The sequence below is a fragment of the Typopeltis vanoorti genome, chromosome 11 (genome assembly GCF_054136105.1).
Source record: "Typopeltis vanoorti isolate ZY-2024b chromosome 11, IOZ_Tvanoo_1.0, whole genome shotgun sequence".
Classification (NCBI taxonomy): domain Eukaryota; kingdom Metazoa; phylum Arthropoda; class Arachnida; order Uropygi; family Thelyphonidae; genus Typopeltis; species Typopeltis vanoorti.
In genome coordinates, this window is record NC_143559.1 from 129,436,963 (window position 1) to 129,447,984 (window position 11,022).

Below are 11,022 nucleotides of genomic sequence, written 5' to 3' on the forward strand. Positions count from 1 at the left end.
AAAAAAAAAAAACCCTACTCCACAAGCCTCACTGACCAAATCTTCACTCTTCAGGAACAACCTCTTGTTCCCTCCCTTCTTGTCATATAGTGACTTTGCAGGACTTATGCATATATCTTCTGCACAAATCCCGCAAAATCCCTTTAGTAACTTTATAAAGGTTTTGATCATCATTGCAGATTGGATTAACTACTCAAATCACGAGTGGCAATCAAGTTTCTCAGAAGCGAAGTTAATAAGCCATGAGAGGACATGGACATGGATTCCTGAATCTAACACAAAAGAGAAAATGACATATTTATATCATATCTTTTCTCCTACACTACACTTTATAATAACCCTAAAGCCTTCAATGTACTCTCAGAGGCAGCATATCCTATACCTGTTCATATGGTCACATGCCTATAGATCCTTTCTGCTACTACATATCTCCGAGTAACTAAGGTGACTCTCTCTCTCTCTCTCTCTCACACACACACACACACACACACACACACACACACACACACACACACACACACACACACACACACACACACACACACACACACACACACACACACACACACACACACACACACACACACACACACACACACACACACACACACACACACACACACACACACACACACAAAGAGAGAGTGCATGCGCAGTATTTGAGATGAAATCATACCAAAACCTTGTAAAGAAAGATAACAGCCCTCTTTCCTGTTTGCTATGTTATGTTCTTCAGTATCCTGTTTGTTATGTTGGGTACGTCAATATCCAGATGATATGATGATCTATACTGTTTACTTTTTGCAAATGTTGCTCTAACATTCAACTCTCTATCCATGTAGTAAATTTCCATGTCCTAATTAACCAAGCCTAACCTACCTTAGACTTTTTTTCACGTTATGTTAAACCAGCTGTCAGTGTATTTAAATTATCCTGCAGAATCTCCACATTGCCTTTGTTTGTTATCGATATATTAATTATTGCACATCAGCCAACAACTGCATATTTTCCCTTAATACATTACCAATAACACACAAATTAAATTGCGACAGTCTAAATACAAAGCCCTTCACCACAAAGCTAGTAGTGCAGCTTCTCCGATTCAGTTGTCCAATTTGCTAATGCTTGATAATTGTACATCGGCCATCCACTTATACATATCACTTGGAATAAAAGGATGTCTCTTTTTTATGTGACTCCCAACTACGAAAGCTATTTTTGAAAACCAAACATTTTTATTAATGTTATATGTGTAGCTCAGTGGAGGTGATGCTTGCATCCTCTACAGTAGGCCGCCCAAAGGTAGACTTCAGTAAAGTCAAGTCGTCGAGTGGAGCAACTTTTCCTAAGCTTATCTTCGACCAGTTACCGTGTTAGTCGATCTCTGGCACAGGCAAGCGAATTTTTCTCCCAGAAACTCTGTTTTTATCGTCGTGTAAACTCAAGAAAATCGACAATAGAACCCACATCATTCCAGACAGTAACATATTCTGTTAGGGTTAGATACTAAGAGATGGCAGCACTTGTTTTCCAGTCTCTTCTTCGGTGTGCCTATAATTAGTGATAGACATAGGCCAGCTATCTCTGACTGGCTACAGGTGGAGATTGAACTGCTGACTCAGTCTACAAAAAAAAAAAAGCTAGAAAAGGCTTAAAAGTATTGCCTACTCCCTATAAGAGAATAAAAGGCATTACCGATTTTTTTATTTTTTCATTTATTCTTTATAGACCAAAGATAGAACTTCAGACCTTTTCTCACACTATTGATTAAATTCATCTTGTGTTAACGACAGTCATGAACATTCAGACCAGAACTGAATTTAAGGTTGTTATTGCATGTAATATATAACTTTTAAGTGGCCTACCCTCTGGTGGATAAATTTTAGGTTTTCTATAGCAAAGCAAATGTCCATGAAATATGAGGCCCTAACCTGTAGCTTCCAGAGCTTTGCACCCAGACCCTGTTGTTAAAGAGCAGATATGTAACCGTTCATCCAATCATGCAGGGAAGGGTTTCATATTTCTCTATCTTCTTCAATTTATATAACCTTATAGCACACGTACACCATGTGGTATACTGTTGAATACTTTTAAAGTTCAGCAGTATGAGTGTGTTATTCTTTATTCAACTCTACTGCTACTTTATTATCTCCCCAGCCTGGTCGGTCGAGTTATTAGCTCTCCAACTAACATTCTGTGTTTCTAAAGCTCGCCGTGAGTACGCCGTAAGCTCACGTACCTTTACAATGAGATGTCCTGGTGTTGCACCACCTTTAGACTTGAACTATGTTCAGGCGCAAACTTAACTGTTTGCCCACTTGGGATTAGGAGTAAAATAACCAAGTTTTTAAAATAACCCTAATACACACACACACACACACACACACACACACACACACACACACACACACACACACACACACACACACACACACACACACACACACACACACACACACACACACACACACACACACACACACACACACACACACACACACACACACACACACACACATATATATATATATATATAATAATGTATATTAGGGTTGCCAAGTAATTTTATAAACTTGGTTATTTTACTCCTAATCCCAAGTAAGCAAACAATTAAGTTTGCACCTGAACATAAAATTGGGATTAGGAGTCAAATAACCGAGTTTATAAAATTACTTGGTAACCCTAATATACATTATTCCCAAGGTAAAAAAACTTATTTACATCTATATCTCCTCTAGAGATTCTTATTTAAAATAAAACACCTTGTAGCAACTTGTATAGGTAAAGTTGATAAGGCTCTGTATTACTAAAACCTTGGTATTTAGGGTATAGCTACTCACGGAGGAGACCTCAAAAAAGGTTGAAACCGGTCTGGGTAGTGATCCCACCCATAATGTATTGCAGCATACATCTCTTAGTGAGATGTGCTTTACATTATGGAAAATATGGAAAATACTAAGAATAGTGATCAGAGCTTTACCCACTTTTATAATGCGTTACCCTGGTGTTGCACCACCTTTAGACTTGAACTTCGCTCAGGCGCAAACTTAACTGTTTGCTTACTTGAGATTATGAATAAAATAACCAAGTTTATATATATATATATCTATATATATATATATATATATATATATATATATATATATATATATATATATATATATATATATATATATATATATATATATATGTTCAAAGTTTTTTAACTCGGATTTACTATGTTAAAGATACCAAGCAATTTTATAAGCTATGTTTTAATCATTTTTCCCAAGTAAGCAAAAATACAAATAAGTCAAGTTTATGCCTGAACATAGTTCAAGTCTGAGGCAACTCGTGGTAAAGGTGAAGTAAGCTCCGTTCGCTTTCCTTAGTATTTCTCCCTAATGCAAAGCACATCCCCTTACGGAGATGTATTATGCTATGCATTAAAGGACAGGGCCACTACCCAGACCGGTTTTGACCTTTATTGAGGTCTCGTCAGTGGGAGCCAGACCAAAAAATGTCAACTTTGAATTAATGCACGGTTTAGAAATTTTATCTAAACAGGTTGCCACATGCTACTTTGACCTTATTAAATAAAAATCTCAGGATGAGAGTAAGATGTAGAAAGTTTTTTAACTTGGGTATACTATGTTAAAGATTCCAAGCAATTTTATAAGCTAGGTTTTAATCCATTTTCCCAAGTAAGCAGACAAACAAAAAAGTCAAGTTCGCACCTGAACGTAGTTGAGGTCTGAGGCAACTTATGGTAAAAGTGGCACGGAAAACGGGTTTTTCGTCCAGTAAATTCAAGAAAATCAACCGTAGAAACCACATTATTTCAGACAATACGGGTGTTAGGGTTAGGGACCACGAGATGGCGGCACTTGTTGAGCCGTCTCTCTTCACTGCGTGCCACTTAATTAGTGATAGCCTTGTGCGGGCTATCTGTGATTGGGTTCCAGTGGAGATTGAACTGCCCTCTCAGTCTCCAAAAGTTAGATAGGGCTAAAAACGGCCTCGCCTACTCCCTATACGGGAATAAAAAAGCGTTAGATGATTTTCTTATATATATATATATATAAGAAATATATATATATATATACTTATATATATATATATACTTATATATATATATATATATATATATATATATATATATATATATATATATATATATATATATATATATATATATATATATATATATTGTTGAAATTAGGATTTACTCGGGATGTATACATTTATAAAAATAAATTTAACTGACTAGAACCCGAGAAAGTATAACAAAAACCTTTAATACATCACAACTAGTTTCATCGGTGATCCGACTTCTTCAGGTGAGAAATAAAAACATAAGACATAAAATAACACGGTAAAAAATGAACTTTACAGCTTAATAAAAAGCAGAATAATAACAGTCATATTTGAAAAAACTTCGTTCTTTTCTGAGTCGACCAAAACCAAAACACAACCATCTGCATTTTCCTGGTGTTTATAAAGTTTTGTGCAACTGTGGTCGACCTTATTTTGGCCAGACAGACAAATCTGTTTCACTTCGTCTTGAGGAACATAGACGTGACATCTCCTACAGTAGAGCACGAGCGAGCGCCCTTTCCAGTCATGTCCTTTTCTCGGCAAACTCTAACCTTGAAGAACAGCCACATCAAGTTGATTGGGAACGCACTACTAATTTATATATTTGCAAGGATGAATTCGAAAGAAGAATCATCGAATCAAAAGAAATAGTTCTGGACCCTTCACATTTAAACAATAATCTTAGCTACAATTTACCCGATTCCCATAGCGCAGTAATCCAGTACTGGCGCTCAAAAATTAGCTGTCGCACACATTCTACTCATGCCAACGGTAGCACGCGGTCACCTATTCAAATATGACTGTTATTATTCTGCTTTTTATTAAGCTGTAAAGTTCATTTTTTACCGTGTTATTTTATGTCTTATGTTTTTATTTCTCACCTGAAGAAGTCGGATCACCGATGAAACTAGTTGTGATGTATTAAAGGTTTTTGTTATACTTTCTCGGGTTCTAGTCAGTTAAATTTATTTTTATAAATATATATATATATATATATATATATATATATATATATATAAGTATATATATATATATATAAGTATATATATATATATATATATATATATGTGTGTGTGTGTGTGTGTGTGTGTAGAAAGTATTTTACCTTGGGTATAATAAATGTCAAAGATACCAATCTATTTTAAACCTGGTTTTACTCCATTTCCCAAGAAAGCAAACAGACAAACAAGTCAAGTTTGCGCCTGCAAGTGTTGCAAGTCTAGCTGACCTTGCACGTGGTGCAAGACCAAGGCAACTCATGGTAAAAGCAGAATAAGCTCTGTTCACTAATCTTAATATTTACCCTTAATGCAAAGCACATCTCCTGGATGAGATGTATGATGCTTTGTATTAAAGGCAAGGGGCCACTACCGGTCGAAACCGGTAGTGACCGGTTTCGACCTTTATTGAGGTCTCATCAGTGGGAGCCAGGCTAGAAATACCAAGATTTTAGTAATACAGAGCTTATAAGTATTTTACCAGGACAAGTTACCATAACGTGTTTTAACCTTATTAAATAAAAATCTCAGGATGAGATATAGTTGCTTTGGTCTTGCACTACGTGCAGGGTCAGCTAGACTTGCAACACTTGCAGGCGCAAACTTGTTCTGGAAAAATACTTATAAGCTCTGTATTACTAAAATATTGGTATTTCTAGCCTGGCTCCCAATGATGAGACCACGATAGGGATCGGAACTGGTGGGGGCTGGCTTTGAGAGGCTCTGCTTGGGGATATGTTTTTGCCTGTCTCTGAGTAGGGCCATCGCTGATATTATGGCTCTGGCTGGTGATGGGGTGAGCCTGCCACTCGGTAGAGCCAACGCTGAGAAGTTCTTCTCGGTGACGGCATGAGCCTGTCACTGAGTGGAACAACGCTGAGTTGGACAGTTTTTCGGCCACTATGGAGTGGTCTAGGGATCGTCCTAATTTTTAGAGAAGTCTTTACTTAAATACACCTCAATGAAGGTTTGTAACATGTCAGGGTAGTGGCCCCTTGCCTTTAATACAAAGCATCATACATCTAATGCAGGAGATGTGCTTTGCATTAAGGGAAATATTAAGATTAGTGATCAGAGCTTATTCTACTTTTACCATGAGTTGCCTTGGTCTTGCACTATGTGCAGGGTCAGCTAGACTTGCAAAACTTGCAGGCACAAACATGACTTCTTTGTCTGTTTGGTTACTTGGGAAATGGAGTAAAACCGTATTCATATATATATATATATATATAAATGAATGTAGATGACTCTATACCGAGAAAGAAAAGTTTAATGTTAAAACACGACTAGTTTCGTTGAAATTCAACTTCTGCAGGTATCACAGGCAAAGAATTAAATAAAAAATAACAGAGACATGATAAAATGCATTAACAGATTTAGTATAAAACACACAAGTACATTTAAAAACAGGAATGCGTGCTTGAGTTACAAGTGAAGTTGACTACGAGCGTGAGCTGACACTCGTGTCAGCTCACGTGTGACAACGAGTGACAATAGTCAAAGTGAGATCTTATCAAGACCTTGTAAAGATGCAAAATAACATCCTTATCTTTACATGAGAACCTTCTTTTCAGCATTGCAATTATCTTTTGTGTTGTATTTGCAACCTTTGCCGCATGGCTCCTGAACTTCAACTCTAACACCAACATCCCTAGCTTCATGAGTTTCTTCTAGCATAATCCAACAACTATAATAGGACATTGGATATCTAATCAGCCAAAGTGAATGACTTTACATTTACTAACTTCGAACTGACATCCATTTTCCAATGCCCACAATTCCAGCTTAATTAAATTATTCTGCAAGTACTGCATATCAGCAGCATTCCAGATTACCTTTCCTATCTTTGATCATCAGGAAATAACCGTATGGCGCTTTTCAAATCCTTTCCAATATCATTAATGTATAGATTGAGTAACAGTGGGCCAAGCACCGATCCTTGTATGACACCACTTGTTACCGTAAATCTTGCGGACTCACATCCCCCATATAATTAACTTTTTTATATCTGTCAGTCAGCCATTTCCCTAATCTATGCTAATATACTATAATCCGAACCCATTTTCTCCAATTTATGCAACAGTCTAGATGCTGTATTCTGTGAAAAGCCTTAACAAAATCCAAAATTATTATGGTGTGTCCATCCCCCCCTTGTCTAGTTCAATGACAACATTGTTACAGAATGTTAGCAAGTTGCTAAAACATGATCTTTCCTTACTAAACCCATGTTGCTCATTGCAAACTAGAGATACCCTGTCAATCCAATTCTAAATGCGAGTCCTAACCAAAAAGAAAAAACATAGCTAACGCATTTTTGTTCTCGTATAGGGTGTAGTCCTATATAACTTCTGGAGACTGAGTGGCCACTTCAATCTCCACTGGTAGCCAATCAGAGATAGTTGGCTGAAGGCTATCCCTAATTAATCGGTACACAGTGAAGAAGGCTGCTACAAGTGCCTCCATCTCGTGGTCACTAATCCTAACACAATATTTTTTTAATGTCTGAAAATAGTGTTGGTTCGACGGCCGATTTTATTGCGTTTAGGGGACGAAAGACCATAGTTTCAGGGGAAAATAACCCACTTGACCATGCCAGAGATCGATTAACTCGGTAACCGGTCGAAAAAAGTCTTAGAAGATTTCCTCTAGTCAGCGACTAGATTTGAACCCCAAACCTTTCTTCATGCAGTCTGGCGTTAGACTGCAAACGCCACTTCTACTGAGCTACACGTAACGAGCCCTGACCAATGTTCCCAAAATCTTCACAACCACCACTCCTGAGATACTAATTGTTCGATAGTGAGATACATCGGTTCTTTGCACCACCCTTGTGCAAAGGAATTACCTTACATTCTTTCCTCTTCTGAAATTTATATTAAACAGCATGGTCAACAGAATAGTCAGTTTAACTGAACACACTTTTAGAACATGTGTTGATATCGTATCTGTCCCTATTGCTCTACACTTATTCAGTTTATGCAACAACTCTAATACCTTGTCCGCATACACCTGAGTGCCTTCATACTGTGAAGAGGTAGAAGTGAGCTCAAAGTTGCGTACACCAGTTTGATAGCTTTTAACAAAATGGACACTCATTAGTTGAAGAACTTCTTCTGCATCAAACCCTCACGCCATCTGCATTTAGAAGAGTTTTTCTTTCAGAATAACTATATAGGATATAGGATAGTAAAGGATCTGTATAGGAAATAGGAATAAGATATAGGAAAGGATCTGAGAGGAACAGTTCATTTGTTTGCGGATGATGCGAAGTTGGGTAGGGCAATAGTGAATGCAGATGACGTCAAAATTTTGCAGGATGATTTGGATAGATTGGAGGTCTGGGCTAAGGAGAATGGATGTCAGTTAAATGTGGCAAAATGTAAGGTTATGCATTTTAGGGTGAAAAGATTGGCGGCAGTTTACTGCATTGGTGGAACCCTGCTCCAGGAAATTGATGAGGCACGTGATTTAGGAGTGTTGGTAGATAAGGAATTGAAATTTAGGGAACACATTGCAAAAGTTACCAAAACAGCACATCAAATCACTTGGTTGCTGAAGAATACGTTGACAAGCAGAGACAAGCAGGTTATTGTTCCTCTGTATCGAGCCTTGATAAGACCCCATCTCGACTACTGTGCCCAGATTTGGTCAACTAAGTTTCTTCTTGATGGGGAGGAGGTGGAGAGGATCCAGAGGTGAGTGACCAAGATGATAGCAGGTCTGTGGAATGAAACTTATGAGAACAGGTTGAGGATTTGTGGGTTGCAAAATTTGGTTGATAGGCGGAGGAGGGGAGATATGATTGAGACATTCAAATTACTGAAAGATTTCTATAAAATTAATTCAGAAGATATATTTGAGAACAGGGCTGGCTGTAGGAGGGGACATCCATGGAAACTGGGCAAAAGTGTGGTTAGTAAAGGTGTTAGAGCTGGGTTCTTTACTTTTAGAGTAGTGAATGAGTGGAATGCGCTCCCTGAGTCTGTGGTGGATGCTGTGAGAGTGAATGAGTTTAAGGCGAGGTATGATAGATACTGTATGAATGTCGAATAGTTGTGATGAATATGATTTGGGGCCTCCCTCGATGAGTCTAATGACTCCCTGGAGTTGCCCAGGGAGTCATTTAATAGTAATAGTAATAATAGTAATAGAATCATTCTTTCTTTTACTTGCAGCATATCGATAGATTTCTTGTGGGTTTTCTTTAGCACGCAGAGCCAGTTTCTTTTCATACTCACACTTTGCTTTCTGTACAACAGTTGTGACAATTCTAGCTGCTACTTATAACTTTGGTAACAGACATCATTCTTATATACACAAATCTCTTCCTTAATTAGACCATAGATCCATTTGACTGCAACTCTATTTATTCTTCGAACTCTCAGGACGCATTCTGATATTGCACTATTAAAATATTGTTTAAATTCTAGCCATGCACTGTCGATATTCTTCCCATTCAGCAGTCGATTCCATTCCACTGACTCAGGATACTCCTCAGTTGGTCATAATTGCCTGATTTGTTAGTTCCGCATGTAACTATTTCTGAAATCAGCATTCATAAATTTAATTATTTCCCAAATTAGTATAATCACTGTCACCAACCAGAAACAGAATAGTTATGTCTTTAACTGAAACACCCTCGGATACAACAATCAAAACTAAAGTTCTTTGACCTGGAGTTCCTTCTGTTACATGGTGCTCGAGGAACTCTTCCCCCAATAGCTCAATAAATTCAATTTCATTCTTCTCATGAGTTTATATTGCTAACCAATCAATATTTGGATAATTAAAGTCTTCCATTATGATTACTCTTTTCGCCCTCATCTTTTTTATTTGGTGATGCATTTCTTCATCGCTAGCTACCAATCCACCCAGGTCTGTAACTCACTCATTATGTAATTGAACTTGTTAGATTCCATTTGCACTAAATGGCTACACACTCACTGCCGCATGAAGAATTCTTACTAGTACTGCAATGATTTGTCTCAACTCTAACTGGATTGAAGACATTTGATATCATTAGCAGCACGCTCCTCCCTCCACTCCTCTCTATCCTTCCTAAAAATACTGTGTCATTTACACTCAATACCAGATAACACCTCTGATTCTGACTAGGTCTCACTGAAGTCTACATTTCGAAGTCTTGACATATTGACCAAAGCAACAAACTCTACACTTTTGTTTCTGATATTCCTAGCATTTGTGTACAGATATAGCAATCTACTTGAATGGTCTTTTGTCTTTTGTATAATCTTGTCTGCAGGACATTGTTGGACAACTTGCAGATCTCTATTCTTCTCTAGTGCCTTATACATGTAGACATCTTTGCACGCGTTTGATGGGTCCGAACCGGATGAACACAAAGTCGAAATTGTTCTCGCCTTGTCAACATTTCCATGACAAAGCTTATTCCCGTAATTAATACAGTTATATAACATTGTCGCACTTACACTCAGATTCTCACCATCCCTCTCTAATTTTTTTTAATTTTAAAAGGGAGGAATTATTATTATAAATTAATAATTATTATAAGAAATAAATAAATAATTAGCTAACGCCTTTATATTCCCGATTGAGGGAGTAGGCGGGGCCGCATTAGTTGTATTTAACTTTTGGAGACAGAGTGTGCAGTTTAATCTCCACTGAATCCAATCAGAGATAGCTGGCACAAGGCTATCACTAATCAAGCAGCATGCAGTGGAGAGTGTCGCTTAATTAGTGATAGTGCGCCATCTTGTGGTCTTTAACCCTAGCACAATATATTTAAGGTCTGAAATGTGTGTTCTACGGTCGATTTTCTTGAGTTTACAGGGCGAAAAACCTGAATTCTATAAGAAAAAACCTGTTTACCATGCCCAAGATCGACTAACTCAGGAACTGCATGAAAAAACGCTTAGAATAATTTCTCTAGTCGCCAACTAGATTCGATAGCAAGTCTTGTTTTGTG